The sequence below is a fragment of the Crocodylus siamensis genome, chromosome 7 (genome assembly GCF_052110815.1).
Source record: "Crocodylus siamensis isolate JL-2025a chromosome 7, ASM5211081v1, whole genome shotgun sequence".
Lineage (NCBI taxonomy): Eukaryota > Metazoa > Chordata > Crocodylia > Crocodylidae > Crocodylus > Crocodylus siamensis.
In genome coordinates this window covers 92,050,340-92,074,586 of record NC_143401.1, presented here as the reverse complement: position 1 = coordinate 92,074,586, position 24,247 = coordinate 92,050,340, and the positions used below count along the sequence as shown (strand labels likewise).

Sequence of the window (24,247 nt, the reverse complement as noted above, 5' to 3'; positions counted from 1 at the left end):
CGCAAACCCCGTCCTATTGGCAGCATTCAGCAGTGAAAAAGGAGGATGGGGAAGGTTTAGCATATTATCAAAGGTGTGCCTTTCACTATCAAAGGCTGAGGCAAGATCAGTCACTTTCAGTGAGTCAAAGGACTGCTGTCCTTCATGATGGTTTGTCAACCACCCCATGATCACCTCTGCTTCCACTGGAAGGGAGCTTGTGTGATGTGCAAAAATCAGAGAGCACATCTGAAATGGATGAACAAGACCTGTTCCACAGTCTCTTTCCCTTTTCACAAACAAATTCCCTTACCAAAGGGCAAATCCAGCACTTGATGGAGAGTGGTAACCCACCTGTGATGCTGATGGAAGACCACAGTTTCATAGTTGGTCGGGTCGGAAGGGGCCTGAGCAGATCATCAAGTCCAACCCCCATACTTCAGCAATTTTGAATTAAGCATTTTAGATGGTCGTGGTTTTTCCTCCTAAGTCCCCAGAGAAACAGGAGGAAGTTGTGGAGCCTCCATCGTTGGGAGCGTTCAAGAAGAGGTTAGACGTCTGGGACTAGCTACACCTATGTTTTACTATGGATATTTCCCATGCTTTGCTGGCTGCCACATGGGGCTGGGAGGGATTTTTTTCACCTCCTGTTGCTACATGGGTCAAGGGGGTTTTAAAACCTTTCTCAGAAGCATTGGGTGTTGGCTTCAAGTAAGGCTGGGGATTTTGACTGGGGTGTGCCAATGCCAGTCATTCGCCAGCCTCTTTAAATAGCCAGGAGACTGGTCTGAAATTAGAGGAACTAGTAGCTGAATACTCATTTCATCCCAGATGGCACTCAGACCCACAATCCCCAGCATAGCATGCCAGGGACTTAATCCATTAGGCCACTGGGGCTAGTGAGAGGGGAACTGAGAGGAATGCATGACACTTTTTAAAAACATAGATTTGAGTTTTCTTTCTCTTGATCCTCAGGCTTCTGAGCTTTCCAGAATTTTTTTTAATTCAGACTTTTCTCTGTAACCATGTTGTCTAGAAACAATTCCACTGAAAAAGGTTGAAAATGCCCTATGCCGTCATTACTTCAAGAGCTGGCTCTTTAAAGAAAACATCAAAGTATTGTGAGTCTTATGATAAAATCACAAGTGTTGGCAACACCATGTCTGTTCTTTGGGCCTTGGACCAAACCCATCACACCACGCCTTTGGGAATGTTAGTTCTCTTTGTTGTCATTTTGTTTGAAACTTTTGCATCCAGTGCAAAAATGGGAGGGGGGTAATTTTTTAGCAACTCTCCCAACAATTCCTTCCAATTTTATGACAAGCGCTAGTTAGGAGATCACGAAGCAGTTCTATTCTGATTTCTAAAGCATCAAGCAAGCCTCCTCCACAAAACTGAAAATGTTTTTCAATAATAAAATGGAGGGGGAGGTCTTTCAAATCTGCCAGTTAATTTGGTTAGCAGAAAATTAATGGAAAATGGGTGTCTGAATCTCCTGGGCAGCTTTTTAAAAATCTCACCCTGAATGTCCATAACAACGTCCCACTTCCTGAGCTGCGACTTTGGATTTGAACCTCTCATGAATATGGATCCATTCAAAATTATAGAGGGGTATGTTCTAGGAACCACAGCAAATGCCTTCGCTGATCTTCTGTTGGTATCTTATGCTGCGGCCCGTCTGCACACAGCGTAGTAGTTTTAGCTGATGGCTTTGCCTGCACATTGACTGCAGGTTTGGGTTCATAGGAGGCATAGCCTTAGTGCAGGCTTTATTACACTGAGGGCACTTACATGACTTCCACCTCATGAGTGAGGATTAGCTAAATACTGTAGCACAAAGTCTGGCAGAGCTGAGTAAGTGGTTTAGCCTAATCCTCCTGAGAGGGATTGCTGTCCTGAAGGGATTGCTGAGAAGTCTTGCTGCTCACACCAGACTTTCAGATGACTTTCAAGCAGTTTTCCCAGCTTTCCGGCTTGCGTGGTTGTTCTGTGACACAATTTCTCATCAAGATACCTGAATAATAACTGGTTTCTGTTGCAGCTCACCTTTGAAAGGAACAGAATGAAATTGGGTTGCTGTGTCGCAACGTCCCTCTGAACGAAGGGAAGGAACGAACGAATGGCCCTCGTGCTCGGAGCCGCAGCGCAGAGCTCCAGCGTAGGCCTGTTTCCCCAGCGGCGGGGTTTTCCATGCGTGGACTGCTCCTGCACTTTGTCTCTCAGCAGACTCTTGCTTTGTGTTGGGGCTCATGGAAAATGTCAGGCATCTCAAGCACTGCCCCAGTTACACACCAGTAGAAGTGCTGTGACCGAGGGCTTGAGCCACTGGAGAAGGGCACGGTCGAGTGGTCCAAACAGACGGGCAGAGGGAGCACCTTCCTTTCACACTGGCATCGGTCTCTGTGTTCCCCTTGCTGTTAACCTCTTTTCCTAAGTGGGTAGTTTCTGCTCCAGGCCAGCTCTTGGGACATCTAGCTATGGAGAACCGCAGCTTTAAAGCCACTGTAGCCCAACTGGGAATTGTGATCTTGATAACAGAGTTACTGGGGAGAAATTCTCCCACCTTATGCCATGGAGGAGGTCAGCATACACCACCATAATTCAGCAGCATTGAAAAAAGTGAAGGCCTGGCCAGTTTAAAACCAGGAGGACCTATACATAGAAAGTAGTAAACTGCGTATTCTTTTTAGCCGGTCAAAGTGATATTACCAAGTGGAGAAGTTAGTCTTGGGAGTTGCCTCAATATTGAAATAACAGCAGTGGCAAAACAGTTTTGATGCTGAAGGATTTAAAATGGTAACACTTGGGTTATGCTGGGGGCTCTGGCATGGACAGGAAGGTCTCTCCCACGCTGCCCCTCATTGTTCCAGAGAGACCAAATCCTAGAAATTTAAAATACAAAAAAGGTTACAGCGATGGAAAGAGATGGGTGGTCAGCAGGTCATCAGCTCCGCCATGGGTCTGAGAAAGGGGCACGTATCTAGTACAGCGATGCTCAGCTAGGGTGCTGCAGCATGGAGGTGCCGTAAGCTCCTTTCAGGGGTGCCACACAGTGTTAGGTGTGCAGTCATGATTCATGATTCAGCCCAGAGATTTCAAATATGAATCTATGGTGTTCAAACTACTCTGCCCTGTTGCAATCTTTCTGAGCTCTTTGCAACGAAAGAATTGCTCTATTGTTTTTCTGTAGTTTTAAAACAAGCACAAACTAAGAGCAGGCACTTCCTGAGGGGTGCCCCAAGTCTATCCAAGGGTGCCTCAAGTCCAAGAAAAAAAAAAGGTGAGAACCACTGATCTAGTGTTTGTGCTAACTTTCTCCCGCTGTGTTTTTTAATTATTCGAGTACCGCCTGGTCACAAAATAACCAAGCAGCTGGTCTTGTCACGGCTTTTTAGTTTTCCTTGTGGAAACTGAGGAAGCGACCAATATTTAGTCGTTCTGGGGGGTGGGGGTGGGGGGGAAATGGATCCCTGCAGCATGGAAACAAGCCAGTGACAGGGCTGACTGAGCCAGTACAACTAATTTGAGTGCCTCCTGAACTCAAATGCCCAGCAGCACCTATGGGAAATTGGAATGGGCTTTGTTGGGTATTTCAGGAAACATTTTTTTTGCCATGTGCCTTTAGCAACTGGCACCTCTGCAGCTTCCTCCCAGCCTGTGCCAGGATGGTGCGTGCTCTGCAGAAGAGGCCGAGGTGCAGCAGTGATGCGAGGGCAGGGTGCGGGCAGTGGAGGTACCGCATGCTTTCGGCTCCCTGGCTCCAAAGCAACCGGAGACAGTAATCAGGATATGTAATTGCTCCAGCAGACTGGCTGGGCTGCAGGTTATTTGTAGAAAATGGAGCTGCAGCAGGCAAATCAGGATGTTCAAAGCTTGCCTTATGCAAATAGGTCAGGGCACAAATCCCAGCTGCTCTGTGCTTTACGCCCACTCGCTGTGATGCACGAGCAGGGGCAGAACTGAGGCCTTAGCTTTTTCACAAGCAGCTAGTTGAATTGTTGTTTTTATGGGTATTGTAGCACCGGATCGAGAAGGCTGGAGGGTGACGTTTCCTCTCTCTTTGCAGAAGAGAGAACGCTGCAAACCTCCGTGCACACTGCCAGTTGCCTCAGGATATGGGTAAAAATGCATTGGTGGAAAAGGGAGAGGTGAGATTTGTCTAGCTCAGCTGACTTCTGCTGAGGGAAACTGGAGGGGATTGCTGAGGGAGGGGGGGATCCTCCTGGGTTTGGTAGCAGAGCTGAGACCCACGCTCCCCTTAGCTCATCAAACACCTATCTGGTTGCTGGCTGTAATGCCCGTGTCTGTAGCAAACAGGTTTACGTTAAGCAGCCAGTCTCACAGCGAGCCATACAGAGTTCAGAGCTGTCCCCATTGTTTTCCTATATTAAATCTAAGCTGGGTTCAGCAAACATTTTTGGGAGCCAAAGGAAAAAAAAATCAATGGGGGTAATTATATTTGCAGCCAAAGCTACTGCTTTGAATCTTATAATAACATGCAACTCCCATTCCCTTGCTACCCATCTGCATTTCAGGGCTTGTAGTCCCAAACTAGGTAAAAGAGAGCAGAAGCAGTATGAAGACCCCCTGCCCTTTGCTTTTCCTGAGGTCCTACGAGTAGGGACCTATTTAAATTGCAGGAAGACAAAGGGTTTTTCATGGCCCACTCATGGCATGCAGAGCCAATTGTGTGAGCTTTTCGTGGCAGCCCTCCCAGTTTCCAGGAGGAATAACCCATCGGGCTACTATGGGTTGTCTTTAGTTCTCTAAGCCAGTCTACATGACATCACCACATGACACTTTCCCTGCATGCATGCCAGCAGAGAGGTACCAAGGTTTTTTGGTGTCTAACTTCCATTGAAGTCAATGTGAGTTGGGTGTCCACATACCTGGAAGCATTTAGGCCACCAAGTGATTTTGAAAAATACCTAGATGTTTTTGAAAAATCCCATCACATGCCTGTCTCCATCTGTAGCCACCTGAACGCTTCTAAACTCTTGGTTCTAAGTGATTCCCAAGGTTATACCTGGAGTTTGTTGCAGAAGAGGGAACCTGAGTCTTTGGCCAGCACCCTTTCCCTTTTCTTTCTGAGAATCATCTTTAGCAAGGCCCCATTCTTTTCAGATCTGCACACCCTCTCGCAGCTGTTTTTATCCTGCTGTTTTCACACACATTAAACATCTGTAATAGTGGTTCTCAACGTGCTTGGACTCTAGGCACTCCTCAGAAAATGCCAGCTCTTCGTTTTCATGTGTTTTTTTGACTACAGAAAAAGCACAGAGCCATTCTTCTGTTATGAAGAACTCCAGAAAGACCACAGCAGATCCAAATGTTTTTAGCACTGTAGAGGATGACTGTTTGAAATCTCTGGGTTTATCATGAGACTTGTGCCTGCGCACCTAACATTGCCTGGCACCCCACAACACCCTGGAAAGGATTTCAAGGCACCCCAGGGTGCTGCAGCACCCTTGGGGAGAATCACTGTTCTAGTTATGTTCAGCAGGAAGAGCGCGTTGTGTCTCAGGCGCCAGATTTGTTCTCATGCAGATGCAACCTCAGCACTAGGACGTGCCGTACAGATCTAAAGTGGGACCACCAGTGTTGTGGACGAGAGGCAGCGAGTGTTGTGATTCTCCCCCTTCCCCAAAGCAGTCTTTAGACAAAGGAAGAACAGCGCGTGTCCCTTTCTAGTGCTCATTTTTTTTCAAAGGTGAAATCAACAGATGATGAATTGGCCCGTTCCGCGAACGGCGGTACGTGAGTCTGTGCCTGTTGCTTCAGTCTCTTAAACAAACACATCCTGTCCAGTAGGAATTCCTGACCTCCAGTGTAGGGAAACGATGACATAAGAGGCGTCCTACCCATTCCTGCGCTCCCCGTGATGTGAATCGCAATCCAAGCGTTCATGTGAACCAGGGGAAAAAATGCAACCGGTGCCCAAGGAGACGGGAGGGGGAGGACGACGTGTGTGCACCAAGGCAGGCCATGGGGGAGACGCATCGGAGTTCATCTGTAAAAGGTCACGTGCATTCCAGTCTTGCTTGTTTTTAGTCCACTTTTTTTTGTGCTCTTTCTCCTTGGGAGGCCCCTTCACTGGCTTCTAAATCTCTGAGTACTGTAGGGCCTCCAGGGGGATAGTGGTAGAGCCTTGCAGTCTTTTCACACAAAAAGGTGCATTTTTACCATAGATAAATGCATTAGCTATCTTGCTGTCCTGCCATGTCCTAGGCATCCAGGTCTGGGAGTTATCTCAAGGTCAGGAGGAGCAGCTGGGGTCTGCTGATAGGGAAGCCAGAAGCCAGGAGATCCATTTAGGAAACCGAGTTAGAGATCCAGAGGGGCAGGCAGAGCATGGGGTCAGGAGGGGGTAGCCAGGTCAGGCATCCAGGAAAGCAAGCTGAATTGGGCCAGGCCAAACTCGGGGTCTGCAGGCAAGCCAGGCTGGGTATCCAGCGAGTCTGTCAGGAAGGCAGTAGCAGCACAAGCCCAGTGCAGCAGCCCTGGGTACAGGGTTGAACCTTATGGCCTGGACACACTCTTCTGGGTCAGGGGTTTATATGGGAAGGGGGAAGGGGTGAGCCAACGCACTCTGGCAGCAGGGAGCGGATGTGTCGCCAGGCCACCAATGCTCTGCTGAGGTGGCAGATCAGGGTAAGCAGCTAGGCCAGGCGGTTGAGGCTCCAGGTTCAAGGCTCCAGCCTGATGCTAAAGCAGGCTAGGGAGATGCCACACCGCGCTGTTACTGCTAAGTGAGGTCAGGCCCAGGCGAGGATGTAGTTCTCCTCTCTTAGCAACCTCTGGCAAATGCTGCAAGTACCATGTGTTCCACCTGGGATTTTGCAGTGAGATAATTATCAAATGCCTGTGATTTGCCGTAAGATGAACCCCGTTTTTTTGGAAGCGGAGACGGCCACAACCCAGGAAGGAGGGGCTTCCAGGGTAGCGGGAAGGGGAGGGGAGGGATGCGGTTATGTGAAAGAAAATTACAGTGCATTTGCACAGCTCTATTACTGGTAGGTGTTGGCAGCAAACATGTTTGGCAAAGCAGTTGTTATCCAGTCAAATTACACAAAATCTTCACTCGCTCGCCTGCTGCTGAATCTCCGAAAACTCCCTGGCTGGGTCATTTTGGGATTTCATGCTTCAAAGGTCCCATCAGGAAATACAGAATCGCCTTGGTTAGCACTGAGATTGGGGGTGACCTAGAGAAGAGCTGACCAACTGCTCCAAGGGCTTTCCGGGTCATTTCAGTTGGGTGCCGCATGGAGAGCAAATGGATCCTTACAGGATTAGAGCAATGGCTTCATGTGCACTGGCACGAGGAAGGAAGACTGGGAAACTCCCTTCTTGAGAGCAGGGAGGCAGAAGGGGATCTTGGAGTCATTATTGACTCCAGGATGAACATGGGCCGACAATACGAGGTCATGGTTGGCAGGGCTAGCCGGACCTTGGCGTGCATCCACAGGTGCATCTTGAGCAGGTCCAGGGAGGTGATCCTCCCCCTCTATGCGGCACTGGTCAGGCCGCAGCTGGAGTCCTGCGTCCAGCTCTGGGCGCCCCACTTCAGGAGGGACGTGGACAACATGGAGAGGGTCCAGAGGAGGCCACCTGCATGATCCAGGGACAACAGGGCAGACCCTACAATGAGAGACTGCGGGACCTGAACCTGTTCAGCCTTCACAAGAGAAGGCCGAGGGAGACCTGGTGACTGTCTATAAACTCACTAGGGGGGGATCAGAAGGGTTTAGGGGAGAGACTGTTTCCCCTAGCACCCCCTGGCATGACAAGGAATGATGGACACAAGTTATTAGAGAGTAGGTTTAGATTAGACATCTGCAAGAACTACTTCACAGTTTGGGCGGCTAGGAGCTGGAACCAACTTCCTAGGGAAGTGGTGCTGGCTCCTACCCTGGGGGTCTTTAAGAAGAGGCTTGATGCCTACCTGGCTGGACTCATTTGAGTCCAGTCTTTTCTCCCGCCCAGGCTGGGGGTCGGACTTGAAGATCTACAAGGTCCCTTCGACCCGACTTCTATGATTCTGTGACTGAGGTTTTGGCTTGGGTTTCTGCTGCAGCAACAGAAGATCCTATGTGGGAAAGGAGGGGACCTGTCTCTTACTCTTCACCTTAAAAAATAAAAATCTTGACCTGTCTGGCTCCTCTTGCCATACCTTGGCCATTCAGTTGGGCAGCCTCTACAGCTGGAAGTGCCTTTGTGAGTTCATAAATTGTAACACTGCATTGTACATCCGCCTGCTTTCCAAAAACTGGCACAAATGCATGGTTAAGCAGCAGAGGGTGGCAGGACCTAAAAGGTTCATAGATAAAGGATCCAGAGGATGGGAAGCTTTCAAGTGTGATTTGAGATGAGATGGGTAGGCAGAAAGATGACATCCAAAGGTAAGGCACAGGGATGACAGTGACCAATGTCCTGTGGGTGCAAGGGTTGTTAAAATATGCTGAAGAGATCCAAGGAAGAGGACTGTCCCCCCCACTACAGAGAAAGGCAAACCCCCCCACCGTCTATATGAATCTGATCGGGGGATATAATGCCTTCCTGGCCCCAAATGTAGTGGTTGGTCTGACCCCGAGCAGGGAGGCAAGACCACAAACCTAAGTCCCAGCAGCAGCATTGACAAAACCCAGTCAAAATCCCCAGCCTTGGCTGCACTGACTCCCCATGCTTCTTAGGAAGACTTAAAAAACCCTGATGCATGTAGCAACAGGAGTGGAAAAGAAATTCCTTCCCAGTCCCATGTGGCAATCAACAAAACCAAGAAGCATGGGAAATAGCCATAGTAGAGAGCAGGCATAGCTAGTCCTAGGTCATCCCTGACCAATGCTTGTCCAACTTCTTGAATACCTCCAATGGTGGAGAGTCCACAGCTTCCCTAGGGAGTTTGTTCCGGTGCCTCACTGGTCTGACGGTGACGTTTTCCTGAGAGCCAATCTAAACCTGTTTTGCTATAACTTCAAGACAGTGAGATGACATCATTTGTGGAGATGGACCACTGATGACATTAGCTATTGCCAGGCATCTCCTGCTCACATTGCAAAGTGCACAGTAGCTCAGCTCCAGCGGATGTGCTGCCGAGGGGAGGCAAGTGGTCCTGACAAAGGAGAATAACAGCTAAGCCCAGGAGCCATCTACCGCGGGGAGTTAGCCGTTAGCCACGCAAAGTAATGCACCGTGATGTCTCCAGCACAGTAACACAGTCCTGAAGGACTGCTAGTTGCACAGGAAGCACACCTGAAAAGATGTTCCCTTCCCAAAGTCATGGTAATCTGTAACTAATCCTTCAAACAGTGACAGTGCTGAGATCTCTACTTAACCAATCATCATCTAACCTGGTCAGTTGTGATTCTGAGCTTTCAACAAGTCTTGAATAAAACCTAGCCTGCAACAGTGTAGGCCTTGGTCTTTGCTGCAGATGGCTAGTTTTGCCATTGATGGATGACAAATAGGACACTTTTGGCTAGAGTCAAGCTGGAACTGGGTGTTACTGTTGCATAGAAAATTCTGACTTTTTGTGAAAAGAAATGTTTCACAGATTCACAGAAGTTTAGGGCTGGAAATCATCGGGTCCAGCCCCACTGCTCTGGGCAGGAAAGACTACTGGAGTCAAATAACCCCAGCAAGGTGTGCTTCCAGTCTCCTTTTGAAGATCAGCAGGGTTGGTGCCTGCACCACCCCCTCTGGGAGTCTAAAATAATTGAATAATTTAGAAACTCCCTATTAAAATGCAATTCATGTTAGATAAAGTAATACAATAATACAATATTTTGTGTAAAGATTAAACTAAAGGAATCAAAATGACAAAATTAAAATAAAGTATTTTTGTCTTCTCCCATCAAACATTTAATTGAAATTGACTGATTTCCAGCCAACTTTTCCAATTTGGGTGAAATGACATTTTTTTTAAACAGAAAACCGTTCCATTACATTTGCACGGAAACTCTCCCATAGTCCATGGGAGAACAGGGAGGACTTCCAAACTCCATGAGAGGTTCTGGAAGTATAGATGTGGATTCACAACCAGTCTTCCCATCTCTATAATATATTGTATTAAATGCCTGGCTCCCTTCTTCATAGGCTTGATGGATCTGGATCTGGATCTGGATCTGGATCTGAATTTCATAGCGTGGGTCCATTCTAAACTAAAAGCAAGGGTGAAAGCAAAGAAATGACTTGCAGTCAGCAGCAACTGAAGACGACAATCCCAGAGTTCAGGGGAGGGATGGAGAGAGGAAGCCAAGAGCAGGTAAAAAAAAAGCCCCAAACCCTGTGAACCCAACTGTAGCACACAGCTCTCAAGGATTGCTGGGTGCTAAGCAGTGTGGAAAGCCCAGACATTTTGGTGTCTCAGTGGGAGGTGGCCTCTCTTGAAAATCTGGCCATTTACTCCCATACCCAAGTGGGGGCTGCTGGGTCCTGAGATTTTTTGACATTAAGTCAGGCTTCACGTTCATACATCTGAGTGGGTGCCCTGGTTTTCATGTCTGGTGAGTCCTTCCTTCCTTCCCCTCCACCCCCGTCAGTGGAAACTACTAGTCACTTGGGTCTCACTTACCGAGGTCTGTGTTTGAACGTTTTGGCTGTAATATCTGATGTCTCCTAACAGAACTTGGGCTGCTTCTTTCCTTTCATCTCCCCAGAAGATCTAAAATACAGGGGCCGATTATTACATGGGATGTAATGTTTGTAGAGAGTCCTTTATATGAATGGGTGGGTCACAGAAAGGTGGTGCCTTTGAAACTCTTCAAACCTGGGAATTTTGACAGGGAATAATCTTCCCCAGGACCCCTTGGTCTCCTTTTACCCACTGGTCCGTGGCTCTGAGTCTGTCTCCTGAGAGCTTTTAGTAAGTGGGGGAGAGAAGAGCCAAAGGTTGGCAGGCTGATTGATCAAACTGATGCCCAATGGAGAAGGGAGCATATGTCCTCCACCCCCAGCTCTGCTCAGACATGAGCTACCTCCAGTGGCTTAGCCTGCTTCTAACTTCTGTGCAGACTAGACGCGGAGCATTTTGTAACCGTCCTGTGGGCAAGGGAGAGTGCAAGTGCTATGGATGAGACAGGATTTAGCTCCTCTAGCAGAGAACTGGGCTGCTGGGATGGCTAAGCCCTTGCTGCAGATAGGCACAATGATGCTGTCTGGCACACAAGCAATACTAAGACAGGAGCGCACCGAACAAGTTCTGTGCATGAAAGGTAACTGCCTCTTGGCTTCTGTCCCAGGTAATGGCAACAGAAAGCAAAGCCACTCTTGTCCTTTTTGCATGTCTGCTTCCCTAATCCTAGCCCTTGCCTTGTCATGTCCTCATTGCTGTACCAGCTTTGATCTCACACGTGCGTTCAGACCATCCCTCCTGATGCATGGTCAGTCCGAGCCCTTCCTCTTGCTTCCTCTGTGTGGGTTCCTCAATTTCTCCCGCCCTCTAGTCCAATGTTTCTCAACCTTTTAAGTAGCAAGTACCCCCTAACTTCTGAAAATTTTAATAAGTACCCCAACACTCAATTTTCCAGGGGATTTTATATTTACAGACTAATGTATGCCATATGATGGAAGAAGGGCTGTGTATATAAGGCCGTGATATGCCAGATGTCTGATCTGGTTGATCTGGTGTGGGTAGGGTTGCCACCTTTTACACCAGGGATACGCAACTCAGGTATGTACCTAGGCTAGAGGTGATGTTGGCCAAAGCTAGGAGGGCTGAACCTGCCAAATTATTACTGGGGAATTTAAAGCGCTGCACAATGCGCGGCGCACCAAATTTTTTGCCATAATTTTGAGAGGAGGAAGGGGTGAGAGAGAGAGGAAAAGAGGGCAAGAAAGAGAGTATTAGGGTACCCACGTGCCCCCTGCCTGTCTCACGTACCCCCAGGGGTACGCGTACCGCAGGCTGAGAAACTGCTCTAGTCTAGTGCTCCAATCATAACATTTCCCCTCCACTAGTCGCCTTTTGTCTCATCCACACGGTTAAGCACACGCAGGCCCGCAGCTCCAGACAAGAGCCTGCTGCCATCATTACTCCTGCTGTTAGCAGGAACCAGTTGCACGAGTGGCTGTACTTTCGGCTGACCTCAGACGGAACAAGAGAGCGCCTTCACGGGACGCAGCTCTTCAGAAATGAGGTGTGTCCTGCTTCTCTCTCAATGCCTGCAGAAATACCACCTGAATGTGTTGTTGTAATCCTCCTTCCACTACTCGCCTCCTGACATTTGCAGAGGAAGCCGGCGGAACCTCTGTTGTTAAACAGAAGGCACTTTGCAATGAAGGTTATTTAAACATTGTTGCTCAATAATTGCTGATCTGGTGTTACAAGCTTCTGCTCACAGGCAGGAGTCAGAATTGCAGCTCTGCTAGTAACAGGAGCCCCGTTCTGCGTCTGAGCAATTCACTTTCTGCCGTGCCCCCGAGCCACTTGCAATCTAAAACAGAGAGCCAGAAAAGTCGCTCCCAGTCTCAGTGAGCAAACTCTGCTTCCTCATAAACATATTGCAAAATGTTTGTAATATTAAAAAAAAATAAAATAAATCCACTGTTTAAATGAAAACTCTGCAGGGCCGAGCTGTCTTACCCTCTTTGTTTGTTTAACATGCGACTTAATGCCACAGTATTGGCTAGGCAGGGATATTGCCAAGGCAACAGAAGTGGCACATGACACGTTGGCTGCCTTTTGAGATGCAAAGCCTTGTCTAACAGAAGCGCATGCAAGCCCAGGCTGTTGGGAACCGTATCCACTTGGAGGTGGGTTTAAAAATAACACGCCCAGGACTCCCAACAGCAGGACATGCTCCCCCGACCTTTTTATGGTGTTTCCTGAGAGCCCGGCTGAATAGATCCTTGCCTGCATTTAAACATCACTTGGCCTTCTGTTGGAGGAAGACAGGGAGCTGGATCGCTTTAGGAGCAGCGCTGCTGGGGGAGCGAACTTGGATGGGGAGGATTGGAGAGGAGGTGGGGAGAGAAGCGACTTTTAACAGCTTATTGCACGCTGCAGCAGTGGTAGGATGTGGTTATTATTGGGCTTGATCTTCTGCAGCAGCTTTCTCTTGATCTGTTGTGGTGATGAGCAGTGACACCTCGACTACGTAAAAGCAGGCGGGCTGGGCCTCTGCTGGCAATTTTAAGGCTCAGATGAAGGACGGGTGTCTACTACGTCAGTGCCAGACAGGGGTGCCTATATCTGAACCGAGTGTTGCATACCAGTGGTTCTCAACATTTTTTGTATCGGGACCCATTCACAAACATCGAGGGCCGGTCCCAACCCAGGAAATAGTTTCAGCAGAAAACGGCCCCCTGGCCCTGCTCCCAACCCGCAGCGCTGGCGTGACTCGCACCCTGCCCCGCTGCAGCCTGCCCGGCGGCGCGATGCACTGCTGCCACCACCACTGCGGGGCCCGGGCGCCAGCCGAGCCACCGGCAGCACAAGGAGTAACGGATGGGGTGGAGGGGTGGGGAGGCATGCTGTCCTCGCCGCCTCCCTCACCAGCTGCCTGGGCGCCAGGCTGCGGCTCTACCCCGCTGCTCCTCGCGGGCTGCCTGACACCCCACCGCCCCTCCAGAGTAGAGCCATGGCCTGAGGCGAGCGGCGGCCTGGCCATGGCAGCGGAGTAGAGCTGCACCCTGGCACAGGAGCGGGTGGCAACGGCAGCAGGTGATAGCAGCATGGCCCCTCCATGCGTTACTCCTCGGGCTGCTGGCAGCACAGCTGGCGCAGGGGTCCCGCTGCCCCGCTCTGCCCTCCCCTACTGGGTCCTGCCCACTGGGCTGCAGAGGCAGCTCCTGTCTATGCCAGTCTGGCCAGGCAGCAGCCCTGTGCCCACTGCTGGGGGCATGTCACCCCCTACCACCCCAGCACATTGCCTGTGCCTCCCTGCACCTCCCTGATGCATTGGTTATGTCCCCCCACCCTGCCCTATAGACTTACCTGCGGGGAGCTGTGAGAGCTGCTTTCCAGGCTGCCTGGCTGCCACATGCGTGGGTGCACACACGCATACAGGTGGCACCCCCTACTCGATCGCCCTCCTCCTGCTCCCCCTGCTCCAAGCTGCCCCTTGCCGGCTGGAACGCTGCCAGCCTGCAAGGGAAACCTGTGGTTTCCCATGTTTTTCTCTTTACAAGAAGAATCCATTTTTAAAGTTTGTTGATCCTTTTTGCAGACCTCTCTGGGTAAATGTAATATCTTGTATTCGACCAGCTAAATAATTGGAAGAATCGTTCTTTGCAAGCTTTCAGCGCAAACACCCTTCTTCAACCTGAAGAGGTCTGTTTGTGCCTGAAAGCTTGCGAAGAACAATTTTTCCAGCTATTTAGTTGGTCAAATAAAGGATACCACATTTACCCAAAGAACCTTGTCTACCTATGTCCTTAGACCAGCACAGCTACACTCACCACACTTGATCCTTTTTAAAGTTTGTTTGCGACCCTTTCATATATTCTTGCGTCCCACTTTTGGGTCTCTACCCATGAGTTGAGAAATGCTGGCTTAGACCTTAGGCTGCATTAAATTTGATTCTGCTAACCCCAACTGAGCAAGCTAGACAGCCTGTAAGGATGTAGAGGCTGGGGACTTGACAGGTCTCTTTCAGCTCTCATCACAGAAAATTAATCCTAAAAAGTTGTGCTGGGTCATCCAGGCCATCCTGCCTGGGGCTCGTACACAGCATATTTTCCATTGCTTTGCGTTACTGGTGCAATAATATCTCAAGCAGAAGAGCCCCTGCCATTGTTTCCTTGAGAAACAATTTCATGATCTAACGTATTTTGAAACGTGAAAAAACAGCATTTTGTTTTCTTTACAAAGTCACCCAGAGCCCAGTTTCTGTGCTCCACGTCTGAGGAATTCGTGTAAGAACTCGAATGCATTTGGAGAAGCTGATGCATGCAGAATTTTCCTTCTGCCAAATGCACTCTTGCATTGCAATGCTGCCCTCCGTGCAGTTGGGCAGCACGTCAGACTCGACTGACCACTGTTCAGAATTAGTCTCTCTCCTGGGTGGTCCGTGCAGCCATGGATCTATGGTGCTCTTTGGAAGACTTTCTTGGACCATAGCTTAAACCTTTTCTGTGTGAGCAGGACCTAAACAGAGCAGTAGCAGCTCCCAACCTTGTTGTGGAGGAGCAAATTGGGCAGCGTTTGCTGATACCTGTTGACTTCTGTGCCTGAAAGGCAGAAATTGGGTGTTCTTAATCCTGCAGGTTGTTCCCAGAGCAGCAGCAGTGCCTTGATGTGCAGGAGCACTCAACAGTTGTTCCACCAAACTCCGTGGCTTCTTGCACCCTGCATCGGTGCTGCTGGCTTTTCAAGCACCATTTCAGATTGATTTTTGGAAACCAAACGGGCAAGACAACTCCAGGGGTAGAGGTGCCGTTCTGTTGGATGATCGGCTCAGCTTCTGTGCGTTGTTTGAATAGCACAAACCTATCGTACAAGAAGGGCACAATTAAATAATATGCCATTTTTGTAGCAGTTTTGCACACTAGGCCCTCCCTCCAGACCTTGGGCAGGCTGTGCCGACTCCGAGTACTGCGGTGCAAACTGCTGGCATCTGTTTCTGGCTCCTCCAACAGCCTTCGCCCTCTCACCACAGCTTCCTTAGATGGTTGTGACTGCTTTCCAAAGCAGAAGAGCAGGAGGGAGACTTACGGGCTGAGCAAGGAGTAAGAATTAGCCTGACTTCCATGCTAAGAAAAGAAAGAGGAAACAACAATGGCTGGAGACACTGATAATTTTCGGGAGGGGGTTATGGGAGTTTGAGCTCTTCTCATAGGGATCTTTTGTGAAATTTGCCAATAGTATTGGGTATTTGACTGGCCAAATACATTTCAGTCAATTGACTGGTCAAATATCAGTCAAAAAATGTAAAAAATAAAAGTTGCCAATAGGTCCAAATAATACACAGAAAAAGCACAAATTTTCCATTAAGAAATGTGTAAAAAATAAAAATAAAAATAAAAAAATAAATTAAAAAAAAAACCCCAAAACCAAGAAACCCAATTAAAAACCACGTTTCTGTCAAAAACCACTACAAAAAGTTGGGGGGTTTTGGTTTTGAGGTTTTTTGTAAAATCGTTCTAAACTTTGACCAGTCAAAGACATGTAGTCAATTGACTGATCAATTGGCAATATTTGCCTGGTCACTTGTTGGCTTGCCATCCCTATTTCCCACAAGCCCCTGCTGCTGGAAACTGGGTGATGAACCCTGAGGTGTAACGCTGCACAAGAGAAGGCATGCGATACAATAACCAAGGTAATGGCTGAGGGAGAAACATTGCACTGTTGTCCCTGTCCCCGTGTTCAGGCATTGCTGGTTGAGGTCTTTGATGTAGGCCTCATCTTTGTTGGATAGGATCTGCCCCAACGTTTGCCACATGCTTTGGGATTCCTTCGGAGGAAACAGCTCAATAAATAAAACATTACCTTTCAGCCCCCGCTCTCATGCCACGTCACTAGAGCACGGACTTGAGAGTGCAGACACAGCGGCTGCGAGTCGTGCAGCTGTAGCTAATATATCATTTCCACGGCAGTGGCTAATGCTCTGCTGGACAATGAAATCACTGCCTCTACTTCGGAGAATCAAAAATCCTTGTAGAAGACACTTGCCATCCACCCTTGGATGTCTGAACAACTGGTGATCTCCTCAGGGCCCTCCAAGCTGTTGCTCACAGGAATTAGCCTTTGCTTGACAAGAATTGATTTCTGAGGCACAAGTAGCATGAAGGCTAGTTTTCTCATTTTTGACAGTCGCAATCCAGGAGCAGCCTTGTGTAGACGAGGCCTAAAAGATGGGTCCAGTTATAACTGCCCAAATCTTCTTCTTCTGCTGGAAAAGGCTCAGCATCAGAGCAAGGGCGCTCGGCTGGGGTCAGGAAGCAGTGGATTCTGTTGGTAGACCCATCGAGTTGGAAAACACCTTGGGCTTCATCTAGTCCAGTACTTCTCAGCCTTTTCAGACTCGATGCCCTTTGTTAGGTTTAAAAAAAAAAAAAGCCAACTCTTAGCTTTTCCTCATTTATTGACTACAGGATAAAATACCAGTGATTCTTCTTTTGCAAAGAAAGTAGACCGTAACAGGTAAGAGTGTTTTTGAAGTTATAGATCCCCATTTGAAATCTCTGGGTTTGTCTTGTGAATCATGTGCACATGTGTATACACCTCACAGTGCTAATTAACTAGCACCCCGAAGCACTTTTAAGGATATCACAGCACCCCAAGGTGCAGCGGCACCCTGTTTGAGAATCACTGATCTGGTCTAGCCCCCTCCATCACAGGGGGGTTTCTGTAATAAGTTAGGCTACCCTTGAGGTCCCTGCCAGCTCTCTGCTTCCAGACTTAACTGACAGTCAAATGCTTTGTTTGATTTCTCTTGGACCAGTGGATCAAAGAGGTTTTGCAGAGGTTTTGCTTTTGGGAAAGTGGTGGATTTCACGTTTTGTTTTAACATAATGAGGGGAGAGATGGGGCAGGAAATGTAGCAAGTTGAAAAGTCGCTTAAATGTCAAACTGATAGACCAAAAGCCAAAATATGAGGCTGATGCTCTTTTTCCAGTACACTTGCCCATCAGTCACACATGAGTCCCTTGACATTCAGTGTTCTCAAATGTCTCAGAGCTGTTTGCAAAACCCCACTGACATCCATTTGACTGACAGGTGAACGGCAGCCAAACTAGAATAAGTTGGGGCTCCTATTAATAGAAGTATACTTGAACTATTCCTCTTTAAAAGTGGGGTTGTTTGGGCGGGGGGGAGGAATCAAGGAAAGAAGTTTCAGTAATTGTGTTTGAACAGGTTTTTTTCAGTGGTCAAACAGATGTCTGAGCTGGATTTGTGAATTAACTGGTCGTATATGAGCTGATGGACTGTTAATCCTACATCTACGATACACATGTAATGGGTGATTAGCATAGGAATATGCACAGGAATGTGAGAGCAGACAGAAAGTTGGCCTAGAAATGTAGTGCTCCCCTACTTTAAAGGATGTAGGTGGAAGAAGGGCAGAAAGGAGCGGAGTTAAGGTTAGCATGGACAGAGGCAGGAGGGAGCAGGGAAGAGCACAGAGAAAATGCACGGAGTTGAAACAATTGGGACACTTACGTCCAAGTCTCCTGGTGCATTTGCATTCTTGCACTTAATGATGCACAAAGCAGAGGTGCCTGCTGATTTTATTGAACTCTTGGAGACTGTAATCTGCTGTTCCAGGTATATTACACGCATCCCCTTCTGCCTGAGCTATAGAGCGTGCGAAGCTATTTCAGCCATTGGCTATAGAACTGCGTGAATGAACTCAAGAGATTTGTATTTCCAGGTTTTGAGGTCCCCAGTTCAACCCCCAGAGCTGGCCAAGATGGTAGAGCTCACAAGAGAATAGGTTTTAAATGAGCTCTGCTACTGACTTGCTGTGTGTCCTTGGGCAGGTCACTTAACCTCTCCATGACTCAGTTTTCCACATCACTGTTTTCTGGAAAAGCAGTTTGAAATCAACTAATGACAAACTCTTCTAGGCCCCTGGTTTTTTGGAGAGTCTCCAGAATTGCTGGCCAGGGATATGGACCTATTCTGATATTCCACCCGACTTTTTCTAAATGGAGGAGTGAAGATGGCCCAGTGCCATTGCGGGGAAGCCTTTCTAATCAACGGGGCCCCATGTCCAGGCATTTCACCCTCTGCCTCTCCCCATGCCCTGAAACCGAGGAAAAGTTTGGGTCTTTCCTAGTTTCAACCAGCGTGGTCTCTGCTCTCATAATCCCCTGCAGGCTCCCTGCTCATGAGCCTGGGAAAATCAGCAGCAGCCTGAAGGAGCACAGATGCTGATCCTCTGCTGACCGGTCAGTACCTGCCCTTCCTCTGCCCGCCAGATCCCCACAGAAGCTTGGAATCCCCTGGTATGGAAGTGCAGTCTGAACCCTCCTGGTTGGGTTCATAAAAAGCAGTTTTCCCCATTTATAAACCTGCTGCTGAGCTGCTTCTAGCCCTACCTTGGAGGTAGAGAAGATGGATATACTTCCCTCTCTGTCCAGCGTTCAACCCTCTTATCGTAGGATCACGGAGCCCTCCGGAGGCCATCTAGTCCAGCCCCCGCTCAGGGCTGGGCCGTCCCTGACTACACCACCCAAGGCACACGCTTGTCTGACCTGCATCTCAAAACTCCTTAAATGACGGATCCCAGGGCCTCTCTGGGTGACCTTCCACAGCTTAACCACCCACAGAGTTCGCAAATTCTTCCCCTTCTAGCCCAAACTTCCAAATATCAAGCCTAAAACTCTTATGTTGCAGTTCAAGCCTGCTACTTCTTGTCCTGTTCCCTACGGACACAACAGAGAACAATTGATCCTCATCCTCTTTACAGCATCTTTTTTTTGTACTTCAAGACTGTTATAAAATCCCTGCTCTTCAGTCTTCTTCCTTTTTCTCATGTGCCTTTCTGACCAGTCCTTCCTCCCTCCTCCCCCCACTGTCCCCAGCCTCAGCCTCCTCCACCTCCCTGTCATCTGCTCTCTAGATTGGCCTTTGGTGCCTCTCCCCATGCCCTGGAGCAAAGGAAAATTTGGGGGCTGCAGACATGTGAGCTCTTGGAAAAGCTGCTGGGTAGGTACTGAGCAAGCTCTCCACTGTGACTGAGGCAGAAAACAAAAGGCTCCTTAAGCTTCTGTGCATAAGAAGAGCTTAATTAAAGTCATATAATAAATGCCTGGTGCTGCATTTGGAGCTGCTTGGAGGGACTCCCAAGTCTCAGAGGAAATGGGAAAAGGCACTTGCACTTGACTGTGTCTGCACTGCAACTCTGGTTAAAGACAAGTTTTTTACAAAAATCTTGTTGCTCTAATAAAAGATATTGCCTCTACCATGAGCCCTGATTGCATTTTCCTCTCTACCAATATGGCTACAACCTGGATACCTGCAACTCTGGGGCCATTTTGACCCTGATAGACTTCAGCCCTCTCTTCCCCTCAGGATAGTGGCAGCACTAGCCTCCTCTCCATCTTGCCAGGGGAGGGGGCAGATCATTCTTGCCATCTCTCTCTTCTGAGAGCCCATGGGGCACAGGAATAGCGATCTTCTTTGTGACCGAGCATTTCATTGTTTGCATTCTGGTAACAGAGCACCAAATTGAGGTCGCAGCCCACATTGTGCTTGCTCGGGTGGTGCACCCACATAGAGGAAGCCATAAGCGAGGGCTGCGAGAACAGGGGGAGGATGGTCATCCTGTGAAGTGGGTTCCCCCACCGGTGCATGGGTGTTTCAGTTCTTAGTCATTTTTCTGCGGGCTCATTCTGAAAAGACACAGCTCGGAAGTGACCTCACAGACAATGATAAAGGGCAGAAATACGCGTTCACCACTGGGAGAACACTTTACAGGTTGATCGCTTTGCCTCCAAACTCGCACGCCTTGTCGTCGCACAAAACCCACACGACATCTGTAGAACGTGGGGTTGAGGGCGAGAGCATTGATGATTTACTAGGCACCCCAAATCCTGGCCTTAACATAGACAACGGTTTGTGGCTCCTTAAAACTTGTTCCCCTAGCTTGCTTCTCTGTGCTCCATAGGTCATAATTGACCCTCTTGCCTTTTCAATGGTCTGGTTCTTCGCATAATCAAGTTTAACTACAGCAACTGGGCTTTACTTGGTCTGTAACTGCTTCTGATAATAACTTCTCCTTGCTTTCCCTTCAGAGTGATCACATTCATTTATATAACAGGGTGAACTAGCGTAATTATTCTAGCATGAAGTGCATCTGCCTCTGTCCCAGGCCTCAGGAAGGACATTTGGTGCAGCAGCCTTTTTCCTACATCTCTCCCAACTTCACAGTCGAACCAGGCTGAAATATTACCTGCCTTCAGATATGTTGCTTCTCATTTAATGCTGAAACAGCCATACCGGGTAGAGCAGGTCAGAGGAGTAGTAAGAATGAGCATCACCTGGGAGCATTTTGAATGTCATGTCCCCCATTGCTGTCTGGGGCTGCCTGAAAGCAGGAAGTGGGTATAGCTGAAAGAACAAGCAAGTCATTTGCCCTTTCAGATCTGTAGACAATAATATGTAGAGACCCACGCTGGGATGGCAACCCCCGGTCTGCACGCAGACATAGTGAACAGTGAAGATTGGGACGGTGAGGTCAGAGCTGGAGTGGTCGCTCCGTGAAGATTTCTCCCACTGGCGACTGGGAATTTCTGCCCTTTACCATTTTTCTGCAAGACCCTTTTGAAACTGCACAACCGCTGTGCTCCATAATGAGCTCACAGTAAATGGGAAAGGGCACAGGAAACACAAGTGTAGGAATGTTAATCCTAAGCTTCATTGAGTTGTGTAAGGATTATGGATTGATTCGGGCACTGCTGCCTCCGAGGCCCTGTCTCCGTTGTACAGATTGCCCTGTTTCAACTCAGATAGCAGGTAGAGCTGTGACCCAACTCTGTGACTGATCTTTTTTTCCTCTAGTGTGACCTTTAGGCAAGTCAGTTAACCAGCCTGTGCATTGGTTTCTCCCCGTCCTGTTGCATGAAAGAGTAAAATCGTTTTTGCTCAGGAGGTGGGAGGCGCTCTGGACATGCTCCAGGTATTATTCATTGCGTGGTTTTATCCACACATTGTCTACTGCACTCGGTGTCTAAACCTCTCATTCTCTCTCTCCCTATTTCTGTCTGAAGTATCGATGCAGATACTAAATAGCCCATGTGCAAAATAGATATTTCACATAACAGGAGCTTCGTCATCAGCTTCATCCACTGCCTTGGCTGCAGACCCTAACCTGACTTGTGAGTAGCATTATTGCTGAGTGGGGCAACTCTTAGCCCGTGTGCCGAAGCTGCTGGCAACAGGTCCCGTGAAACTGCCCTTTCCCTTGTTGTTTTGAAGCTAACGTCAAAACTGATGATAAGCCCTATCGAGACGCATGCAGCAATTATGAGGGATTCCAGACCGTGCACCTGGAGCGCAGCGCACCCCGGGAGCCAGTTAACTACCTTGTCTAATGATGACTCTGCTAAGCAAACAAATTGCATTACGTGGGGCGACAGCTTGCTGCTCTCTAGCCAGGCTGATGAGCTTGCAGAGCCGGTGTTTGTCTCTCTTCAGGTCTGTCCCCTTCTCCTTGGAATCTTTCCTGTTATTTTTCCACCTTCCTGTGGCAGGATGTGACATCCATTACACAACTAGATCCAGCTCGGAGTGGAAAACTCCTGGTTTACTGTTATCTTAAGAATTCCCAGTTTTGTTCCCATTTCCTGATGTGCAGCCTTGACCCTGCGGCTCACCCCACCAGGTATAGCCACATCGCAGTGTGGCAAGCAAGCCCAGCAGTTCTGGGCACGTGGTGGTAATCGGCAGGTAGGATTCTTCTGCAACACGTTTTGACGCGCAGTAAATGGGATGTGCCGTTTGCAATCTGCCCCAACTGTCTCCGGTTATCTTTTATCCACATTTTTACATAGTTAGCTTTTTAAACAGAGGGCCGTGGACCATCTTATGTGATGCGTCTGCCTGCTAAAGCAGCCTATGCATGCATTGCATCCTTCGCTGCAGCTTTCCCTTGCGGAGACAAACTGTACCCTTCCTGCCTTTGCCAGAAGCAGTGAGCTTCATCTGGAAAAGCTCCTTTGTGATATTCAGCCCATTGGGTTTTGTTGTTCCCCTATTTATTATCATCTGACTTTAGGTGGAAACTCATAATAGCTGAGACACAGAGAGAGATCAGCGATGCATAGGCATACAGCTTGCATAGTGCCTTGCATTGCAAATACGGCTGAGTTAAGTCTTGTAACACAGCTGTGAGGTAGGATAATATCATTGCCCTCAGAGGGGAATATAAGGCATAGAGAGATCAGATGATTTGAACCAGAGAGTTGGAAGGGAGTTGGAAGGCTACCAAGTCAAGGCCCCTGCATAGCTGCAAGACATGCTATCCCGTAACCAAACGCCTACTCAGCCACTTCTTTAAAGCCTCCGGGTAACGAGATGTCAGAGTTTCCCTGGGCAAGAGAAATTGCTGGAGGTCCCACAAGGTTCTCAGTGGAGCTGAAAAAAGAGCACAGATCGTCTGCCCTCCCTTCCTCCCCTGCTCATGAGACCTTTCTTCCCTGAAAGCAAATGAGAAACGTCAGATAACATTTTCAAAACCGCCCAAGTGACTTAGGCACCTAAAAGACTTAAACATTTTGGAAAAACTAACCCTGACTGTCTTTGGTGTGCTCAATCCCTTAGCTTCTGAGCAGCATTTTTTCATCCATTAGAAGTGCCCTAAAAGGTCAGGTTCCTGTAGAAACTTCTCTGCATCTTAGGGTCCTGAATAGCTTGTAAAATCTGACCCTTAGCATTCCTAGCCAGTGCCAAATGTTATCTAAGATGATTCTGAGGCATTTTTGAGGCAGAAACAATAAATTGGGGGAGGGAGTGTTTGTTTTTTGTCTCGTTTCCTGTTGTTTTTGTCGGTATGAAAATACGCTATTAAATTATGTGACCAGCGTAGCCGGTAAGACTAGTCACTGCTATTATATAATGTCTGGCTGTGGTAAACAGCCCTGAGATTCCTTCTTTGATTGCAGTGTGAATAGATCCTGTGTACGAGATGTGGGTTACTGGAGAGGGTTATGTCATTACTCAGGATGAGCCAACACCATAAATGTAAATTAATAGAGGGAGGGATTTTCAAAAGTGCCTAATTCAGCTCCTGTTGGAATTGGAGGTGGAAGAGTACATACGTTTGACTGTCCCATGGTCACCTGTTGTTACTGGCCCCTTCTTCCAGCTGGAAGTTGTTTCACCTGCTCATCGCATGCCCATGCTAAATGTTTGCAGAATCAGCCCCTGCTCTCATAAAGAGACCTTGCTCACGTATATAGTCTCCTGATGCTGGCCAGGACTGAGTCTTGATTCAGTGCAGCATCATTCACGTGATCTTCATCTTCAGGAACCCCAAGAGAAGGAAACACAGGACGGTCTCTGCTGTGCAGTCTCAGGGAGGATGCTCCTATACCCCCAGGAGGTTGTATTGCTAAAGATCACAGTGTGACTCTAGCTAGGCAAACCTGCCACGACCTGCACTGTTTCACCTCTTCTTCCAGGTGCGGGATAGATTTTATGGGCCTTCAGCAAATGAGGAGTTTCTACCTGCTCTACAGACACCCCCTCCTAATGAACGTCCTTGGTCCCACCCTAGTGAAAAAGTGTGGTCAGGTACTTCAACTTCTGGTTTGCCTTAGGCTCCTGTGTATGTTGTTGGAACAGTTTCTTTTCTCCGGTAGAAAAACAAAGGGCTTTTGTGCC

At 48.4% G+C, this 24,247-nt stretch overlaps 1 long non-coding RNA gene across 1 annotated transcript; it reads right to left on the bottom strand.

Annotated features, from left to right (window-relative positions):
• Positions 1-9,810: 9,810 nt before the first annotated feature.
• Positions 9,811-23,905, bottom strand: LOC149860134 (uncharacterized). The gene is made up of 3 exons (XR_016443603.1): positions 23,683-23,905; positions 10,550-10,639; positions 9,811-10,136 (listed from the first exon to the last, which is right to left on the bottom strand). It is a non-coding gene; the product is annotated as an uncharacterized LOC149860134 (long non-coding RNA).
• Between the last annotated feature and the right edge of the window lie 342 nt (positions 23,906-24,247).